This window comes from Lepus europaeus, chromosome 15, assembly GCF_033115175.1.
Source record: "Lepus europaeus isolate LE1 chromosome 15, mLepTim1.pri, whole genome shotgun sequence".
Taxonomy (NCBI): Eukaryota; Metazoa; Chordata; class Mammalia; order Lagomorpha; family Leporidae; genus Lepus; species Lepus europaeus.
Window position 1 is genome coordinate 44,338,908 of NC_084841.1, and position 13,848 is coordinate 44,352,755.

The 13,848-nt window shown below is 48.7% G+C and overlaps 1 pseudogene; it reads left to right on the top strand.

The window, feature by feature from the left end:
- Positions 1-12,506: 12,506 nt before the first annotated feature.
- On the top strand, positions 12,507-12,936 carry LOC133774582 (jupiter microtubule associated homolog 1-like; annotated as a pseudogene).
- Positions 12,937-13,848: the final 912 nt, after the last annotated feature.

The following is a 13,848-nucleotide window of genomic DNA, read 5'->3' on the forward strand; positions in this document are numbered from 1 at the left end:
CTGCTCCCCTTCCAATCCAGCTCTCTGCTATGGGAAAGCAGTGGAAGATGGCCCAAGTCCTTGGGCCCCTGATGCACTCACATGAGAGACCCAGAAGAAGCTCCTGACTCCTGGCTTCAAATCAGCACAGCTCTGGCCATTGCAGCCAATTGGAAGTGAACCAGTGGATGACCTTTCTCTCTCTCTCTCTCTCTCTCTCTCTCTCTCTGCCCTCTGCCTCTCTGCCTTTCAAATAAATAAAATATTTAAAAAAAAACAGATTTATATGCTATAGGGGTGAAGAGATGTAATAAATAAGAAAGGAATAACATAAAAAATAAAGAAGGAGGGGCCAGCGTTGTGCCATTGTGGATTAGGCTGCCACCTGCAACACTGGCATCCCATATGAGCACCAGTTTGAGTCTCGGCTGCTCTACTTCCAATCCAGCTTCCTGCTAACGTGCCAGGGAAGGCAGCAGAGCATAGCCCAAGTGTTTGGGCCCCTGCATCCCTGTGGGAGACCTGGCTTCCCCTTGGCCCAGCCCTGGCCATTTGGGAGTGAACCAGTGAATGGAGGATCTTTCTCCTCTAACTCTGACTTTTAAATAAATAAAAATAAATCTTTAAAAATAAAAAAAGAGTTTCTTAGGTGTGGTAAGCACTTGACAATGTTGGTGAAACATTAACTGATCACTGACTACTCGGTGCCCATTATCCATGTTAGGCAATGGGTTCAAAGGTCCCATTCAAGGCATATGCAGTGAAGATCCGAGATCCAGTGGCATATCAACATAACGTATAAAGTCAAAGGCATTCCAGAAGGCCCTCTCTGTACTAAATGCAGAAGTTGAGGGCTCTCAAGAGCCAAAGTGCTAGGGAAGAACAAAGCTATTTGCCAACCCATTGCTTACTAAGGGAAAGGTTGGAGGGCATCTGATAAAACAGCAGCATCAGGGGCCAGCACTGTGGTGCAGTGGGCTAAAGCCCTGGCCCGCAGTGCCAGCATCCCATGTGGGTACCAGTAAAGCTGGTTCAAGTCCTGGCTGCTCCACTTCCGATCCAGCTCCCTTCTAATGGGCCTGAGAAAGCAGTAGAAGATGGCCCAAGTGCTTGGGCCCCTGCACCCATGTGGGACACCCAGAAGAAGCTCCTGTTGGATCAGCCTAGCTCTGGCTGTTGCAGCCATTTGGGGAGAACCAGCGGATGGAAGACCTCTCTCTGTCTCTACCTCTCTCTGTAACTCTGCCTTTCAAATAAATTTTTTTTAAAAAAAGCATCAGATGTTGTGTGTTGCAACCCAGCCTTCCATTTCTGAATTTCTTACATGTCTGGTATTTAGAATAGAAGTCTTGAAAAGGTAAGTTTACAATATGAAGTGAACTGACTTCATATCTTGAAGATGCCATAACAGAATTGTCCTATCTGGTGCTGAGTCTTTGAACCAGTGAGTTTAGGTAAGAGACAGGTAGACCAGGTCAGCCTAGGGAAAAAAGTACCCATTTTGTGAACCTGAGGCCTCCAACCTTTCTTCCTCAAAGAGGCACCTCCCAGATGTGGGACAGGAATGACCATGTGTTATCTTGAAATGGCATCCCGAGTTTCAAAGTGAAGGTGGAATTTCCCCAAGGCCCAAGTTCTCAGCCTAAATGTTTCACTGCCACATCAAGACTCTGTGTAGCCTGGCCCTGCAGATCTGTCCTGATATGTCTACTGGTCTTCCTGACATATTTGACTTTTCAGTTCTGTCTAAATCATCTGCCCCTTGCTTAATCCATAATTCTTATTTATTTTTTTTTTATTTTTTATTTTTGACAGGCAGAGTGGACAGTGAGAGAGAGACAGAGAGAAAGGTTTTCCTTTTTGCCGTTGGTTCACCCTCCAATGGCTGCCGCGGCTGGTGCTGCGACCTGCGCATCGCGCTGATCCAATGGCAGGAGCCAGGTGCTTCTCCTGGTCTCCCATGGGGTGCAGGGCCCAAGGACTTGGGCCATCCTCCACTGCACTCCCTGGTCACAGCAGAGAGCTGGCCTGGAAGAGGGGCAACCGGGACAGGATCGGTGCCCCGACCGGGACTAGAACCCGGTGTGCCGGCGCCGCAAGGCGGAGGATTAGCCTAGTGAGCTGCGGCGCCAGCCAATTTATTTATTTATTTGAAAGGCAAAGGTAGAGGTAGAGAGAGAAGTCTTCCATCTGCTGGCTTACTCCCCAAATAGCCGCAACGGCCAGAGCTGTGCCAACTCAAAGCCAGGAGCTTCTTTCAGGTCTCCCGGGGGGTGGGGGGGGGGGTGGTTCAGGAGTCCAAGATCTCGGGCCATCTTCTACTGCTTTCCCAGGCCATAGCAGAGAGCGGATGGGAAGTGGAGCAGCCGGAACTCTAATCAGCACCCACATGGGATGCTAGCACTGCAGGTAGGGGCTTTATCCATGACACCACAGTGCTTCCCCCCTCCCCAATAACATTCTTTTATGCCTCTGTACTTTGCTTCTGTGTTGCTTCTACTCCAATCATCCTTACCCACCAGGCGTGTAACAAACACCACTTTACTTCAGGTATGTCCTGAATGTCTCCTGGTCTCTAAAACCTTTACTTATCTTTTCCCCTAACTTCTGCAGAAAAGTTTGTCCTCTAACATAGGATACTATGCAAACTCTTGCTACAGTTTCTTTTTTTGATTATGGTCAGTTCTCATGCTTGTCTCCCTTGATAAGATATAAAGTCCTTTAAAGCCAAAACTGGGTCATATCAATCATTTTCCTGCCCTATGGCTGTTTCAATTGCTCTCCTGCCAGCACCTTCAATACTCATATCGCTGTCCTTATATAATACCAACCCCTGAAGTATCTTGCCCTGCCCATCCCTAACATCCACACCTACCCTTCCCCCAGAAGTTGTGCCATCCCTATCCATGTATTGCGTTTTACTAATTACTGACCCCCAAACACTTAGACTGAGGGAGAGACAAAGGTTACTTTTTTTTAAGATTTTGTGCATTTGAAAGTCTGAGTTAACAGGGAGAGAAGAGGATACAGAGCGAGATCTTTCTTCTGCTGATTTACTCCCCAAAATGGCTGCAACAATGGGCTAAGCCATGCCTAAGCCAGAAGCCAGGAGTTTCATTCAGGTCTCTCACTTGGGTGGCAGGAGCCCAAGCACTTGGGCCATCTTCCTCTGCTTTCCCAAATGCATTAGCAGGGAGCTGGATTGGAAGTGGAGCAGCTGGAACTCAAACCAGGGCCCATATGGGGTGCTGATATCACAGGTGGCAGCTTAACCCATTATATCACAGTGCAGGTCGCAAGGGTTACTTCTTCAGCTCTCAGCTAGAATGCTGACAGGTGGCCAGGGTCATCAGGAGGTGTCCTTGCCTTTTGCAATACTTGACCCAATGGTTCTCTAAGTTCATGGACCATTGTACCAGGTGTCTTGCTATGTAGGATCCTGGGTAGTTTGGGTGTGAGATAGAGTCCTTCCATAAGATGAGGCTATGAAGAAACAAGAGCAGGGATACAAGCAGAAGTAGAGACTGGAGGCGAAAGGTCATTGTGTTCATCAGCTTCACTGCCGGAAATACACAAATCAGTGAGTGACTGGGAAGAGACAAGCGCCACATCTGTCCCCCACTTGTCTTGTGTTGTCTTTTGGCTCAGTTCTCCATCTCTCTCTCTCCCTGTCACCTGCAAGGTGGCCCACAAGGCTTATGGTGTAGCCCAAGTTTTCTCCAGGAATAGGATAGAGGGTAGATCCTCATGATACAAATATAAGCCATGATTCCAGTTGAATAAGTTTGTGAGTGAGAGAGTAAACCATGAAGAAATTCTGCCATGGAGAGATGGATAACCAGTTTTCCTGGCAACAAATGGAGTAGAACAATCTCAGTTGTTTACTGAATCCTTACAATAGGCCAGGTCTTTTGCATTAATTATCTAACTGAATCCTCAAAGCCATCCAATGAACCATGCATTATCCTTATTTAACATGTGTGGAAAGTAATCTTAGGCCAATTTATTAGCTGGTCTAATAACAAATTAATGACAGAGCCAACACTAAGTCAACATTGAAATCCAGATTCATTTAATTCCAAAACCTTCATGACATAATACCTCCAGCGTATCTCAAATACAACACATTCATTTGTTAACAGATATTTGTCATGTACCCACTAGAAGCAGGCATCCACTGGACTTGTAATAACAAGGTAAAACTAAAACATGCCTGTCATGGAGCTCAGAGTCTAGTGAAGGAGGTAAACATTAATCAAATCATCACCCAAGCAGATGTGCACCTAGGACTAGTAGCATGCAGGGAAAGTGCATAGTGCTCTAAGAGAATTTAATAGGCATCTCACCTAACGGAAAGGACATATGGACATGTTGTCACCTGTTCAACTTGCATTCTTCAAGAAACTTTGCTTCAGTTTTCCTCTGGGAAAGCACCCCTTCCCCATGCAGGGACAGTGCAGTTTGATGGGTTGGCCTCATCCCTGTCTTCACAGATCACACGACCCAGTCTTGTGTGAGGAAAGAGCTGCTGTCCCGCGTCTGTGGGGATCGGTTCAAGAATGCTTCATGTGGGGCAGGTCTGTGGCATGGCACTGACGTTACTGTTTGGGATGCCTCCTCCCACACTGGAGTGTCTGGTTCCAGTTCCAGCTCCTCCGCTTCTGATCCAGCTTCCTGCTAATGTACACTCTGGAGGCAATGGGTCTCTGCCACCCATGTGGGAGACCAGGGTTGAGTTTCTGTCTCCTGGATTTGGTTTGGTTCAGCCCTAGTTGTTGCTAGCATTTGGGGAGTGAACCAGCAGATAGAAGATCTTTCTCCATCTGACTCTATCTCTCTGCCTTTCAAATAAAAGGAAAATAAATTTTAAAAATAATTACAAAAATTTTTAAAAGAAGAATGCCTCATGCGACTCAATGCATGTCAGTGAGAGACTTTTTCTAGAACCACTAAGAATGAGATACTCCAACTGAGCGACTCAACTGAGTTACTAGAATGCACTTGGATCTGCTGGTGGCTATGAGCCAAGGAGAGCATGCCGAAATGTGAAACCAACAGAGGGTAGCAGAGACAAGCGATTCCTGAGGCTACTAATTAAATACAGACACCCAAACTCACATCAATGACCAGTAAACATCTTAGTGATATGAGTCAGCTAATTCTGCTCCGTGAGAAAAGCGTCAGGGGAGACCTGACTGGGTAGTCAGGGAGGGCTTCCCTGAGGAAGTGGGGTAATCGGAAAGCTGATAAGTTAGAGTCGATTTGCCAAAGAAGGGAAGAGCATACCAGTCAGAGGCAACAGCAGCTCTGGAACTGTGCATCAGGAAAAAGCGCTGTGAATAAAAGGGGTGGGAAAAGGCCAACGTGAGGGAGCAAAGCCAAGCCACTACAAAATACAAGTGGGAAAGCGGTTTCCTATAGGCGACATGAAGGATTTTGATCTTTGGATTTAGAGCCACAGGGCACAACTAGAGTTTTTAAGCATGATGGGGGGGGGGTAATTATGATATTATCAAATTTACCTTTTTTTTAAAAAAGTCAGTTGGTTTTTATATGAAGGGTAGGTTATCAGGAGTGGATACAAGGGGCCGCCACTGTAGCATAGCGGGTAAAAGCCACTGCCTACAGTGCTGAAATCCTCTACGTGAGCAGGTTTGAGTCCTTGCTGCTCCACTTCCAATCCAGCTCTCTTCTCTGGGCTGGGAAAGCAGTGGAAGATGGCCCAAGTGCTTGGGCCCCTGCACCTGCGTGAGAGACCTGGAAGAAACTCCAGGCTCCTGGCTTCAGATTGGCTCAGCTCTGGCTGTTGGCGGCCATCTGGGGCATGAGCCAGCAGATGGAAGACACCTCTCTCTAACTCTGCCTTTCAAATAAATAAATATGTTTTAAAAACAATTCATAGAAAAGAGGAAAGGAAAAAGGTAGAACAGCTGATAAAACATTAGCAATGATGGAGCAGGAGTAATTGGGAGGAGATTATATTACTGTCTTTCTACTGTGTATATTTAAATTTTTCACTATAAAAAGATGCTTTAGGGGCTGGTGCTGTGATATAGCAGGTAAAGCTGCTGCCTGCAGTGCCAGTATCCCATATGGGCTCCAGTTTGAGTCCCAGATGCTAGCTCTCTACTATGGCCTGGAAAAGCAGTGGAAGATGGCACCTGCACCCACAAGGGAGACCCAGATGAAGCTCCTGGTTTTGGCCTGGTCCAGCTCCAGTCATTGCAGCCATCTGGGGAGTGAACTAATGGATGGAAGATCTCCCTCTGTAATTCTGCCTTTCAAACAAAATAATATTTTTAAAAATATATACTTTAAAGGGGGCCGGCACCATAGCTCACTTGGTTAATCCTCTGCCTGCAGCGCCAGCATCACATATGGGTGCCAGGTTCTAGTCCTGGCTGCTCCTCTTCCAGTCCAGCTCTCTGCTGTGGCCTGGGAAGGCAGTGGAGGATGGCCCAAGTGCTTGGGCACCTGCACCCACGTGGGAGACCAGGAGGAAGCACCTGGCTCCTGGCTTTGGATCAGCGTAGCTCCAGCCATAGCGGCCATTTGGGGGGATGAACCAAGGGAAGGAAGACCTTTCTCTCTTTCTCTCTTTATCTCACTAATGCTATCTGTCAAATAAAAAAATACTTTAAAGGTAAATTCAATAGAAAAACTAGTTTGAGATGAAATCTAACTGAAAGTGACCCCAAAGCTGTGGAATCAGCCCAAGATATCCTCAATGAACAGAAAAGCAAGATTCGACAGCACTTCATCACCCATCACCACCACCATAGAACAAAATCATTTCATTTTTATTCCCTCTCTCCATCCCAACACAGTGGGTGCAGTACAACAAATGGGAACATTACCCAGTCATTTAGTCCTGCAGCAGATTGGACTAGGGGAGTTCAGTGGTGCAGGAGTCAAACCAGTGGGACTTTATTCACAAAAGTGCACAAAGCTTTATTCATAAAGCTGTAGATAGGGAAATCCAGGCGCCTAATGCAGAGACCCTCTGCTGATAGCAGCCTGGTTGTAGTTGCAGACACCTGGCTGATGGTAGCCTGGCTGTAGTGTCCACACCTGCTCCTCCCCCAGCCCCACCCACAGTGTGGAGACTTGAGGGGAGGCAGCATGGACGGGAACAGGGAGGAAGTCACTTGGGCCTGGCCTCCTCGAGAAGGACCCCAGCCAGCTTCAGGCAGTCTGGCAGGGAGGGAACAGAGGGAATCAGTAGCTGACCTCTGCAGAGACGTGCAGTGGCTGACCCTCCACGGGAGGTAGGACATAGCGGCCTTCTACACATCCTTCCAGGCCTGCCTCCGGGGGCCTTGAGCAAAGCAGAGCAAGAGGGGAGGGCAGACAGAGCCGCACACAACCTATCCAGCACTGGCTTCAAGTGTTTTTGTAGGACCTGTGACACGAAGCTCACTGGGACGGGACCACGGCCTGCCTGTCCCACCTCTTCTCCAGTCACTCATAGCATGTAAACAGGGTCAAATTCATAACTGCTGATCACGCAAGTGTGAAATGACTTAACTTACATAAAGCATTCAACCCAACATAGCTCTTAGCAACACCAAGTACTCAAACATGAAGACCTGGGTGGGCACTGTGGTGTTAACAGGTTAAGCTGCTGCTTGGAGCAGCCATATCTGATAGTGAGTGGGGTTGATTCCCGCCCTTGCTTCTGATCCAGCTGCCTGTTAATGTGTATCCTGGGAGGCAACAAATGATCGCTTAAGTACTTGGGTCCCTGATACCCATAAAAGAGACCTGGATGGAGTTCCTGGGTCCTGGTTTCAACCTGCCCAGCCCCTTCTTTTGGAGGCATTTGAAGAATGACCCAACAGATAGAAGATTCTCTCTCTCTCTCTTTTAAATAAATGACAATAAATAAACTTCAAAATAGTTTATTGCCAGGACTTTCTGGACATTGTTCCCTTTTTCTGTGATAAATCTTAAAAAAAAAAAAGATTGATTGATTGGTTGATTGATTGATTTTGAGACAGGCAGAGTTAGACAGTGAGAGAGAGACAGACAGAGAGAAAGGTCTTCCTTTTTCCATTGGTTCACCCCCCAAGTGGCCGCTACGGCCAGTGCGTTGTGGCCGGCACGCTGCGCCAATCCAAAGCCAGGAGCCAGGAGCTTCCTCCTGGTCTCCCATGCGAGTGCAGGGCCCAAGGACCTGGGCCATCCTCCACTGCACTCCCAGGCCACAGCAGAGAGCTGGACTGGAAGAGGAGCAACCGAGACAGAATCCGACACCCCAACTGGGACTAGAACCTGAGGTGCCAGTGCCTCAGGCAGAGGATTAACCTAGTGAGCCGCAGCGCTGGCCTGATTTATTTATTTATTTGAAAGAGTTACACAGAGAGGAGAGGCAGAGGGGCAGAGAGGCAGAGAGATATCTTCCATCTGATGGTTCACTCCCCAGATGGCCGCAAAGGCTGGAGCTGCGCCAATCCGAAGCCAGGAGCTTCTTCCAGGTCTCTCACATGGGTGCAGGGCCCAAGGACTTGGGCCATCTTGTACTGCTATCCCAGGCCACAGCAGAGAGCTGAATCAGAAGTGGAGCAGCCAGGTCTCGAACCAGCACCCATATGGGATGTCAGCACTTCAGGCCAGGGCGTTAATAGGCTGTGCCACAGTGCTAGCCCCTGTTCCCTTTCTCTGAATACATTTTTCTGTCTAGGTACACTAGAAGCCAGGTCTTCTTTCTGTTTTATTTCACTTTGGTTGACACTCTACTACTCAGCACAGGACCTAAAATGTAGAAGGCACTCAATAAGTACTTTTACAGAGAATTGACCCTTACTATCTGTGCCAGGTATTTTAACCTGCCTCATCTTAATTATTACAGCGACCCTATAAGGAGTTGTTGCTGTTTTAGAGACAAGATTAGTTGAGGCTTCACAAGGCTCATGGACTCGCCCAAAGCAGACCGGCATTCAAAGTTAGGCCTGTCATAATCTACAATCTGTACTCCCTGTCCTGTACCTGAGGCCTCCCACGGTGAGGACATTCTGCCTAAGTGGCCAGGTTAGCCAGTGGAGTGTCACCCTGACATCCCTTGCACTTTGAATACCAAAGGATGGATCGCCATTCATCAGGAACAGGTGGTCAGACTTATCTGACCATAAGATCTTGAGGTACAAGGGTCTCCTGAATCATCTTTATGTCCCCATGAGACTCCCCATTTATGTATGTCTATCACCTTAAATAATGCAAGACATACACTGTCTTCTTTTGCTCTTGCTAGTGCTGCTTCCAATGCACTTGGGTCATCCTGAGGTGGTGGGAGCTCAACCTCCAACTCCTGGCTAAGAAAGGCCAGGCCTGCCATCTATCAAGCAATCTCATTCCAGGCATGTAATAACTTATTTAATCAGCATGAAGACAAATCCATGGGGTAAGAACGATCATGCTTCTTATTTTATGCTGGAGCAAATTGCAGTGCAGAACAGTTCGGTGAGCTTGCTCAAGCTCATGCAGCCAGACAGCAAGCCAGAATGCTTGAATGTGAGTACTCCAACCCAGGAGCTGTAGGCTTGAATGTTAATAACACACAGCTGACCATTTCCAAACAGCTCCCTTACCTCTGCTGCCCTCGCCACCTCTTGCACCTGTGAGCCTCCCTTTCCTGCCCTTCTGCACGTCCCTGCTCGCTCTTTGCCTGCAGGCAAACCTGCGAGTCATGTTGGATGTCCCTGCTCACAGCTAAAAGCAGAACAAAGCGAACATAGCATGCCGGGCCCTCGGTTGGCCACTTGCTTCACGCAGCGGAGGCTCACGTCTTATCTTTGTCGAGCACATTTGGAGATGCAGCTGCAGTGAGGGAGTTCGTTTAAGTTGTTTTTTTTTTTCCTCCCTCATAGAAGGAATTTGGTTGGATGCTCCTGGTTAAAAAAAAAAAAAAAAAAACTTAAGCGGCAAACAGCTCCCAATGGAAATTGAGGTGAGAGATGCAGCACACGGCACAGCAGCTAAACTAGTTCACAGATCGTTTCTGGGCACAATGTTAATCTGTTGGAATGACTGCTGGCACATCACGTTACTTAGCATAACCAAAATGATAATAAAGTCAATTTTAAATTCGTGACACTAATTTATACTCTTTTACCATTCAGTAATTACCACCTATTTTCTTACCCTACATGGCGTCTCCCCACCTTTGTTCTTTCGCAGAGTTTACATGACAAAATAAACATAATTACTGTAGATCTAACATATCCCTTCTTTTGTCGGTAAGAACAGCCACACGTTTACAGCAAAAATAGTAATTCACGGGTATGAAATCCTTCCCAGAAACTGACTCCTTGACAAAAGTTCTCATGCCAGACCTTTGTCAGATCCACACCAGAAAGAGGTAGGGCTGGAAAGCAGGGTGAGGAAGGCCTCACCTAACGCCAAGCGCCGTGCTTCAAGCCAACGGCCCTCCAGAGCTGTCCGGAACGGCGACTAGCGAACCAGGCCTTTATACACCCACACTTGTCTGTCCGTGGCAGCAGGCCAGCCCTGAAACACCAGCTGATCTTGGGTGAGCTGTTCACCGTCGATGAGAGCTGACAGCTGAAGACTGTCTTCCCGTAGCTTCCCCCCCGCTGGAGGGATTAAGGCCTTCACCCATGAAAGAGGATCTAGGAGAGTGGGTGCTTGGCACAGTGTGTAAGTCCCCACTATGGATGCCCATATCCCATCTCGGGGTGCCTGTCTCCTCCGCTTCCTATCCAACTTCCTGCCAATGCACAGCCTGAGAAGCAGCAGATAATAACTCAAATATTTTGGTCTCTGCCACCCATGTGGAAGACTTGTATGGAGTTCCCAGCTCCTGGCTTCGGCCTGGCCCAGTCCTGGTTGTTGACCTCATTTAAAAAATGAACCAGTAGGGGCCAGCGCTGTGGCTTAGCGGGTAAGGCCAGTGCTGCCTGCAGGGCCGGCATCCCATATGGGCGCTGGTTGGAGTCCTGGCTGCTCCACTGCTGATCCAGCTCTTTGCTATGGCCTGGGAAAGAGGCCAAGTCTTTGGGCCCCTGCATCCATGGGAGAACCAGGAAGAAGCTCCTGGCTTCGGATCAGTGCAGCTCCAGCTGTTGCTGCCTATGGGGAGTGAACCAGTGGATGGAAGACCTCTGCCTCTGCCTCTCTGTAACTGCCTTTCAAATGAACAAATAAATCTATAAAAAGAAAAAAAAATGAACCAGTACATGAGATGGAAGATCTCTTTCTCTCTCTCTCTCTCTCTCTCTCTCTCTCTGCCTTTCAAATAAAATGAACAATTTTAAAAAGGCAGGGCATGGGGCCAGAAGATTCCAGATACTACACGTCTGTGTCCACCACAGAAACTAGTTATGTGGAACTCGTTGTTCATTTTCCAGACTCTAAGAGAAGTCACCTCACCGCATCTGCCAAGCCACGACACATTTCAACATTCAAGTCAGGCCAGCAGCCATTTCTCAGGTCCACTGAGTAATTCTGAGACTAAGCAAAGAGCAGGAGATGAGATTCATCCCTCAGGTGGGAGGAAACACAATTACAGCTAAGGGTAGTGGAGAGCTGCTGTGCAAACGGCCCCAGAATGAGCAGGAGGAAGTGCCCTGGAGAACAGCCTGGAACGGAAGCAGAGGCTGTTGGTCCGCTCGGGCTGCCGTACCTGAGCACCATGGACTGGGCCTCTGAATCAAAGGACACTTGGTCCTCACAGTGTGGTCTGTGCTCGGGGTGTTGCCAGGGCCCGTTTCTTCCGAGGCCTTTCTCCTTGGCTTGCAGAAGGCCGTCTTCCTCCTGGGTCCCGTCATTGCCCCTCTATGCCCATGCCCACATTTCCTCTTCCTATAAGGAATCAGTCATATTGGATTGAAACCCACACTTATGACCTCATTTTAATTTAATTACCTCTTAAAAGATCCTGCATCCAAATAGTCACATTCTTTTTTTTTTTTTTTTTACTTTATTTCATTGATTTTTACCTTAACTAGCACCCATTCCCTCAGCCCCCCTGGTACCCTGCACACCCCCAGATCCCACCCCACCTTCTTTTTTTTAAAAATACTTATTTATTTATTTGAGAGGCAGAACTACAGACAGAGGGGGATACAGAGAGAGAGGGAGGTCCTCCATCTCTGGTTCACTCCTCAAATGGTCACAATGGCTGGAGCTGGACTGATCCGAAGCCAGGAGCCAGGAGCTTCTTCCAGGTCTCCCACGTGGGTGCAGGGCCCCAAGGACTTGGGCCATCTTCCACTGCTTTCCCAGGCCTTAGCAGAGAGCTGGATCGGAAGAGGAGCCACAAGCACTTGAACCGGTACCCATATGGGATGCCGGCACTGCAGGCAGAAGCTCAGCTTACTATCCCACAGCATCAGTCCCAGTCACATTCTTCAGTCCTAGGGGTTCGTATTTGGGACAAAATTCAACTGTGCCAGTGGCTTCAGTGGCAGTCGCTCTCAGCAGCGGCCGGCTGTGGAGTCTGGAGTGTCCCTGTGCCCCTTGGGTCCGACACTTTCAGCATTCCACTCCCACACCAGCTCCTTGGCGCCATGACCACAACCACCACCTACAAGGGTGTCAGCCCCAGCAGCAGGAACAGCTCCCTGGTTTTACGGCCTCCAGCTGCTGGATCCAACTTTTCAGTGAGCTTCGATGAACCAACAGAACAACCCGTGAGGAAGAACAAAATGGCCTCCAGCATCTTTGGGACCCCTGAAGAAAATCCCCCTTCCCGGGCCAAGACTGCAGGTGCAAGTCTGGTGGCAGCAGGGAGGAGCCGGAGTCATCGGGCTGCAGAGAAGCCAGCTCGGGAGACTTCTTTGATCTGAAGGAAGAAGGTGATATTCGTGAAAATGTGGACACAGACTTGCAAGCCAGCCTGGGGCAGAGTGAAGAGAAGTCCGTACCCGCCATGCCTATGCCATGGTCCTGTCCAGGAGAAACCCTCCTGATGGTGAGTCCAGCCTCATCTTGGGTTAACTCCATCTGTCCTCAACGCTGGCATGTTGTTTGTTTTCTCCATGCTTGTGGACTGCACAACTTGGACTGACTGTACATCTTTTGCATTTGTTTCATTAAAAAAGAAGCTCTGGGGCCAGTGCTGTGGCGCAGCTGGTTAAGGCCGCAGCCTGTGGTGCCAGCCCTGATGTGTATTATACACATATGTGTATTATCCCATATGGGCGCCGATTCAATACCCAGCTGCTCCTCTTCCAATCCAGCTCTCTGCTATGGCCTGGGAAAGCAGTGGAAGATGGCCCAAGTCCTTGGGCCCCTACACCCAAGTGGGAGACCTGCAAGAAGCTCCTGGCTCCTGGCTTCAGATCGGCTCAGCTCTGGCTGTTGCAGTCATTTGGGGAGTGAACCAGTGGATGGAGGACTTCTCTCTCTCTCTGGCTCTACGTCACTATGTAACTCTGTCTTTCAAATAAATAAAAGAAATCTTTTTTAAAAAAATTTTTTAAAAACTTTATGTATTGCTGTCTTTTTTTCTTCTTCTTCTTGAGGAACAGGTGTCTCTCTCTCTCTCTCTCTCTCTCTCTCTCTCTCTCCTGACACCTTGGGGTCTCGTGGCATGAGTGTTTTCCAGTAGTAGATTGGAGGGGAAGCTTTGTGATGCTTAGTGCTGTGTTTTTAAGAGCAAATGTTGGCTGGCGCCATGGCTTAACAGGCTAATCCTCCGCCTTGAGGCGCCGGCACACCGGGTTCTAGTCCTGGGTGGGGTGCCGGATTCTATCCTGGTTGCCCCTCTTCCAGGCCAGCTCTCTGCTGTGGCCCGGGAAGGCAGTGGAGGATGGCCCAAGTCCTTGGGCCCTGCACCCACATGGGAGACCAGGAGAATCACCTGGCTCCTGGCTTCGGATCAGTGAGATGCGCCGGCCGCAGCAGCCA